Below are 7639 nucleotides of genomic sequence, written 5' to 3'. Positions count from 1 at the left end.
CCAAATCGTTTCTCCAAAATCGATCTTCTATTTCTGAAACTTCTCTCAAAAGACTCAGCAACCCTTAATTTTACGATAAATCCTATTCTGTGAAGGGTCATCCTTGAGAGATGTGATTTCCCACATGAGAAGGCTTTGATGTTTCCACGTATTTAAATATAAGGTAAGAAAGAGTCGAGGCGTGTGAGAATGAGAAGAAAAATGGGATGACAATCTTATCTTATTAGTTGAAAGAATGAGGAGGAGTTGTTACCTTCCTTTATTAGAGTGATTCTATTAGGATTTACTACAAATTAAGAGAATCCCAAAAGATTTTTATATGTTTTATCTTCCCTTCCCTCCCCTCCGTTCCTCCTTCCCGCAGTATTGTTAGTTTTCCACTTCTACAAAAAAAAACCCCTAAAACCAAATCCCCGCCGACTCTGCAACACGATACCCATCCGTATCGGGGTAGGGTGGAATTAATGGCGTTAAGTTTGAAGAAGTTCATCAGTAGAGGTACAGCAACAAAAGCCCGTCAGTACTTAATACCCAAAACTCATCGTAACCTTAGTTTTAAATACAATTCTTCTTCTTCTTCTGTTTTGCCGTCCCTTTGGTTTTTTAGATCCAATTCTTCTTCTCCGCTATCAAAGTTCAGATGTAATTCTTGTCGGCCATCATCGAAGTTTTTCAGAATTGAGCCGGAACCCATTTTCTCCTCTGTGAAATCCTTTGCACCGGCGACGATAGCTGACGTGGGGGACCCGAACTATGATGATGTAATCAATTGCGCGATCGATGGGCTTGGCAATTATGTTACCGTGGAAATTTCAGACCACCCCGTTCCTCCTTCAAAAGTATCAATCAATTCCGTTGAGAGCGAGGTCGACCCGCTATGGAATTACGACACGCTCGACCCTTCTTTTAATTCCGCTGCAATAGCAGCAAGATCCGTCATGGAAAGACTGGGAATCAAATCCGTCGGTCTTTCCCTCACTATCGAGAAGGGATTATCAGCGTTAGGGAAAATTGGATCGAGTGCTGCTAATGCTGCTGCAGCTGCTGTTGCTGTTAATGAGATTTTTGGAAGGAAATTGTCGGTCGTAGATTTAATCCAAGCAAGTCTCTCTGTATTGCCATACTATAAAGATTGTCACATCGAAAATTTAACGGCAGCATTCATGGGAGGATTTGTTATGATCGACAACTACGTGCGTCTTGAAATAATTCCTCTTGAATTTCCTGCTGAGAAGGATTTGTTTTTCGTTCTAGTAACCCCAGAAATTGAAACTCGAAAATTGAGAACCGTTAGGATAACGGGTAATGATTTTTGGATTTGTTGTCGTATGGCATCTCACATGCATGGACCTGAAAGGATTAATAGGGGTTGGCCCAAGTGTGAGTCATTGATTCCTGGTCTTAAAGTGGGGAAGAAAGCTGAGGGAGCATTCGGGTGTAGAATATTTTGGGATAAGCAAGTAGTAGATGGCTTGGAGGTGCAAGTGTTTGAGAAGCAGGAGAGGACGTCAAAAATTCCTGGTCTTGCAGCGGTGATGAAGGCGGCATGGGAGAAAGGAGTATTAGGTTGTAAGTTGATTGGAACTAGGGTTGTAGATGGGGAAGAGAGTAAGGAGATTGGAAATAAAATGAGGGTTGTTGCAGTCACAGATGATGAAGAGGAGGCTAAGGAGATTGGAAATCGAATGGTGGAAGCTTTCCTCAACCATGGAGGTGTGAAGGCTTCTGCAGTTGTTCACAATCTTGATCGGATTGGTGCCAGGGTTATTTCTTCACAGCCGTATTGGACGAAATTTCGCTGTTACTGTAGCAGGGAAGCCGAGGAAATGGGATCTTAAAAGGTATTTTACAAATTACTAAAACCTAAGAAGGTATCCATATATGAATCCAAAAGGGAAGTGAATTATTCTATTTTCTTGGCTGCCAACCTTGTACGTAGAAGCAAAACTTTTTCTATTTAATTAGGTCATAGGTTTATTTCTTTGGTTTTTAATATGTTATCATTAATTAGTAGTAGTAGTAGTAGTACTCATCTTAAACAACTTTAATTTCCTGATCAACTTGGGATTGAGATAGATGAGGTTTTAATTTGCAGTAGTTTTTTTTATTCCAAATAACATTATCATCATACATGCATTACTTTTACTTTTACTTTTACATTATTTTGTGTGGATCATATAGTTTGGAATGGATCTAATATAATGCATTAATTATCAAAGCTTACAAGTACAGCCCATGGGATTGTATAATGTATTGATTGATACTTATCAATTCACTTGATGCATTTCTTATAAACTATATAACTCAATCAATGACTTAAAACACTTATCAAAGCTCCTGTAAGCTATTGTAATCAATTTTGTTTTGGCAAAAATCAATATAATTCCTTGTTTCTACTGGCAAAAGCAACTTTAGTAATGTTGGTTTCATCATCATTTGGTAATTAAACAACTTACAATCAAGGAACGAAACTAGATTTGCGCATGAACAATTTTCTATCATAACTTTGATTTTTGCTTAAATATTGATTTTTAATGTCGTTTTAGTGTGTAAAAGTAAGAAACTTCATCCAGTATACATAATTAATTGACTACACTTGTCTCGTCTTACTTTATTTTCCTCTTTATACATGATATATTTTACATATTACTTATTTATGCTTCAAAATTGTATTTTGCATGTATCCTAAACATTTCTATGTGTATCTTTAGTATATCTTGTGTCTCTTTGATATGATGCGAACGTCTTAGAATCGCCTTTTTTGATACGATACCCGATAACGATACTTTAAGCTTGATTAATACTATGGAGAAGGGATAAGCACAACTCTTGCTCTAGGTAAGCTAGGAGAAGGCTAGGAAAAGGGTAGACACAATGGTTGGAGCAAGTAAGCTAGTGGGCAAACTCAATAGTCACATGGGAGGGAGGGGAGAGGCAAGGGAGGGCAGGTGTATCTTTTCACTAGGAGGGTGGGGAGAGAGAGGCAAACACAAGGCTGGGCACATCGCTAGTGTGATTAGCCTTTTCCCTAGTACTATGATTAGAATTAAATGAATTTTTGAATACTGGTCCTATATGGAGAACTGTGTACTAATCCATCATTTTATAACATTCATAAGGCCCTTTACTTGAAAATTTGTCGATGGAGCTTTTCCTTAAAATTGAATTGAAACAGGGCTACAAACTTTTAAAAAATCACTCTGCAAAATGTAAAAGTCTAAAAGGATAGTCCCTTTGCTCTGCAAAACACACAAGTTTAGAAGGATAATCCCTTTGAAGGGGGGCGACTAGACAAGCCATAGCTGGAGGAAGTAGAGTGTGGTGTGAAACTTGTGGAACTGAAATGATAAAAAAGGAATGAATGAGGCCTAAAAAGATCACCCTTTAAGTTATCCATATTTGCACAAAAAGAAATCTTTTACACTTTAAATTTTTTTAATTATACAAAAGGACATCTATACAAAAAGCATAACGTGAAAACCCCATATGGTAGAACTTTCATTACACTTTTTCCCCACACTATCAACATCCACAATGCACCCTCACAAGTATGTAAACAAACGTCCCGCCAAAATTGCAACTACACTATATGATTAACAGTGATTATTAAATCCAATGATTAATCAAAATTATTGAAACTTCTTTAAAGAATAATATTCAACTAATATTACCAAGGCCCCGGATTCTGATCGATCATCATACAATCACTCACATATTTGGATGTTCACCCTATTGGCGTGTGAAACCATATTGAGGAACACCCTCATTCATGCATATATAACATACAATGAGCGTCTGGTGTATAGTCAGGTACGAAAAAAAATGAAACTACCAAAATTCCCCTTGTGAATACAATGGTGGTAAATCAAATCGGGAATTCCAATGGATCAATATTCAACACAATTAATTGCCCACATTAATATTTTCTTACTAATATCCATTAAAAATTATACAATGTGACAACCCTAGAACAGAGTGTCGAGATTTGTTCATAGTTGTGAACTAATAACAGTAAAAGTGGACAATTGCACATTATCAAAATAATCACAAGAAGCACATGAATATGAAAATATATTAATTAATTTAATCAAATTAAATTGAGTTTCATGGACATATACATCAAATGCAATTAGCCCAACAAATTATGTTGACGATCATGTGTCAATTGTTCCATTTATATTTGCATCTTTTTTAGCTAGTCCAAATGTTGATTAAAATTTGACTTGAACATCAGTTTTGGTTATAATTAGACAAAAAGGATGCATGTCTAGAATTGAAGTTGTCAAAGTTTAGCTAAAAATTGATTGGACCAATCGAAACTAGTCGGTTCAACCCAAACTAATTATATTCGTTTTGTTTTGGGTTGGGGTGTTATGGAACCAAGTAGAAACCGAACCGATCGAAATGAATGGATTGAAACTGAAAGCCGAGCCAAACCCAATAAAAATCAAGACTAGACTAATAATAACGTGATAAGAAACTGAAAATCCAATACAATTAGGATTTTCTTATTAATTTCCTTATGTATTGGTAAACTCGAAATCGAACCTAACCATATTTGACACTAGCTTGATTACAAACCAATAAATAAAAAAAAAACCAGAAACAAAACAAAACTGATAAGAAACCAAACCAGACCTAGCCAAAATTGAAACTTTCTTTCACAGTTTGATTTTGGGTTGGCCTAGTAACAAACTGAAATCAATTCAAACCGAACCAACCAACTGATTACCAAAACAAAAAGAAAAATTTTAAAAACACTACAGATATGATGGTTTATCACATAAATATATTAATTATAATTAAGAAGGTAAGAAGGACTTATATATTTATGGATCACCCTTACAAGTAAAAAAGAGTCGAAAGATTCCCTATAATTACAACACGCATAAACTTGAATTATTTACAGGCTAGAAAATATCTCTATTAATGATTATCTAGGGAAGGTTATCTAATTGAGACAGAGAAAATTCCATATAGAAAATATTTTGATTGGGGACTCTCCATTTTTTTCTTATAAAAAGACCAATATTGAGGCCTGGGCCAATATGGATACTGGAACCAACATTCAAAAAGTTCTAATAATTCATAGAAGGGATTTCATATTCTCACAACACAATTTAATTAGATGCGAAATATAGAAATCCCTTCTCGTGGTTGTACAAAAGTGTAGACACTGGAAATTGACCACCCCTCCCGGTAAATAACGACAATAGGACACAGACGATCATCGACATCACAATCCAAAAACCGGACTTACTCAAAAACCCCAAAATTGGAGCTAAAGTTGAAAGGTTTTACCTCCTGCGGTGTCCCAACAACAACGCCCCAACATCCCAACCACGGCACCATAGTGTACCTCCCACGATGTCGCAAAAAGGGGGAATCACACCACAAATGTCAGCGTACTGACAAATTCGCATTATTCTTTTTTTCTTTTGAGATCTTTGAAGATGGGAAAACCCCTTCTTAACACCACAAAGATAGGATCTAATGTGTTTGCTTTCTCTTCAATGATTTCACTATTTGGCCCGACATGATAATACTTTTGAGCCCGCTTGATAACCTTACGAGAAACAGTTTCTGATGTTTTTTCGTTCTGAGAAACGGAAAAACACCTAAAAATCACTTGATAACGAAGTGCTTTTTGTGACTGTTTTTGAAAACATAAATCAAAATTTATGCTCCCTGGAAGACTTTTGACAGAACATGTTGGACATGGTTTGTCGTTTCTTGGCTGAAAATTGGAAAAGTGTGCCAAACATATCTTTTTGTTGATTTTTTAAAAAAAAAAAAAAAAAAGTTTCGCTTCTTTCCAAGAACAGGTTTACCAAGCGGGTCAAAAACGTTTTCTCAGCATAGAAAATGAAAAAATTGTTTTGCTGTTGCTCAGCACATAACCAGAACAGAAACACCCGTAAGGTTATCAAGCGGGCACTTTGTTTCTCTATTTCTCTATTTTTTTTTTGGTTCCTAAGAATGAACAAGTTACAAAATATTTATGAAAAATAAAGAAACAAAAGCTTTAATTAGGAACATTCTCTGTTTCAGAAACAAAAGGGAAAAATAAAAGGGGGGGGGGGGGAGGGGTAGTTGCTCTTTAATGAGACAATGGTTTATTTGCTTGGCAAAGCATTAATTTCACGTTCAAAATAAAACACCGCCTCCAATGTAACTTCAACCACCACCATTTCTACCACCACCATCTCCATTGTTACCACTACTACCAACACCTCCACCTCCACCTCTACCACCAGCATTGTCACCACCACCTCCTCCTCCACCATTGCCAGCACTGCCACCACCACCATCACCTCCACCAAATTTTTGAGTATTCAATGGCGTTTTTGAAAATTTATAAATTGCGTTGTTGCAACTTGTTGGTTCCGGATTCAAAACTTTTAAATAGTCTCTCCTAAGAAGCAAGGGATAAGGTTACGTACATTTGCCCCTCCCAGACCCTGCAGCAGTGGGAACCTTGTGCACTATGGCGCTCTTTTTATAAGAGTTCCGGGAACAAAAATCATTGTGCATAACAAATGTATTTGTTTCTTTTCTGGCCCAGAAATAAAAAATATTATGGGTTGCACAATTTTTTTTGTCTAGAAATTTGATCTAGTAACAGAAATATTAAAAAAAAAAAAAAATTTAAAATTGAAACATGACAAAGAAATAGAAGTTTTAAACAAACGGAAATGAACAGAGCCTAGGGAAAACTTTTCCACCAAAAAACAAACATTGGAAAACTTTTCAACATGTAAAATTTTAAAATTCAAATTTTGTGAAGTAAAATTTTCCAAACCGAAACTTACAGAGACTAGGGAAAGGAACTTCATTCATTTAGGAAAAGAAAACGGTCCTGTATTTATGTTCCTTTCCTTTTTCCTTAGCTATCCATTGGTCCAAGTAATTTTGTTAAGGGAAGTTTGGATTTATGTCGAGGACATGTTTCTAACTAACAAACCTCTGTTGTACTGCAGGGTGTGCTATGCACATCTGCGGCACAGTAGAGGCCATGTGTGCCATGTGCACCGCACACCCTGCAGAATGGCAGAGAATCCATATCCGTGTCACTGACATGATCTATTAAGTGTTAGGGACCTACCGACCTACTAGATATCTCATTGTTTTGATTCTAACTTCTAAGTAAGTGATACCCATTCAATAATTAGTTAAGGGAATTAAAGTCTTAAATCTAATTGCATTCCTTAATTGTAAGATTGCGTTGAAGAAAGGACGATATATGCAATTTTTGTTTTCGATTAGAAGAAGGAAGATATATGCAAGCAATTTGGATCCTCTATTGCAGAGCTGCCCGGCAGCACCGTGCTGCCCAGACACGGTGTTGTGTACAATGACCGCCTTACCTCCACTTGGGCAGGGGTAAGGCGGACATTGCATGCGGCATCGTGTCTAAGTAACACGGTCCTGCCGGGCAGCTCGACAGTAGAGGATCTAGATTTCATGGATGATAGTTACGTAATTAAATAATAAGTTTCCCATGCATGAAATATGAGAGATTTTAGGAAAATTATCGCCCCCAATACTGGGGGTGGTGCTATGCGCATCGTGCGGCGCAGCACCGCCCATGTGTGCATAATGGGCCCCACCGTGCACATATGGGCGGTGCTGCGCCGCA

General features: G+C 37.0%; 1 long non-coding RNA gene across 1 annotated transcript; it reads left to right on the top strand.

Moving 5' to 3' along the window:
• Nucleotides 1–925: 925 nt before the first annotated feature.
• On the top strand, nt 926–7463 carry LOC122643908. The gene is made up of 3 exons (XR_006330192.1): nt 926–1085; nt 4324–4326; nt 7453–7463. It is a non-coding gene; the product is annotated as an uncharacterized LOC122643908 (long non-coding RNA).
• Nucleotides 7464–7639: the final 176 nt, after the last annotated feature.

The sequence above is a fragment of the Telopea speciosissima genome, chromosome 10 (genome assembly GCF_018873765.1).
Source record: "Telopea speciosissima isolate NSW1024214 ecotype Mountain lineage chromosome 10, Tspe_v1, whole genome shotgun sequence".
NCBI classification, from domain to species: Eukaryota; Viridiplantae; Streptophyta; class Magnoliopsida; order Proteales; family Proteaceae; genus Telopea; species Telopea speciosissima.
This window is presented reverse-complemented; position numbering and strand designations above follow the sequence as displayed.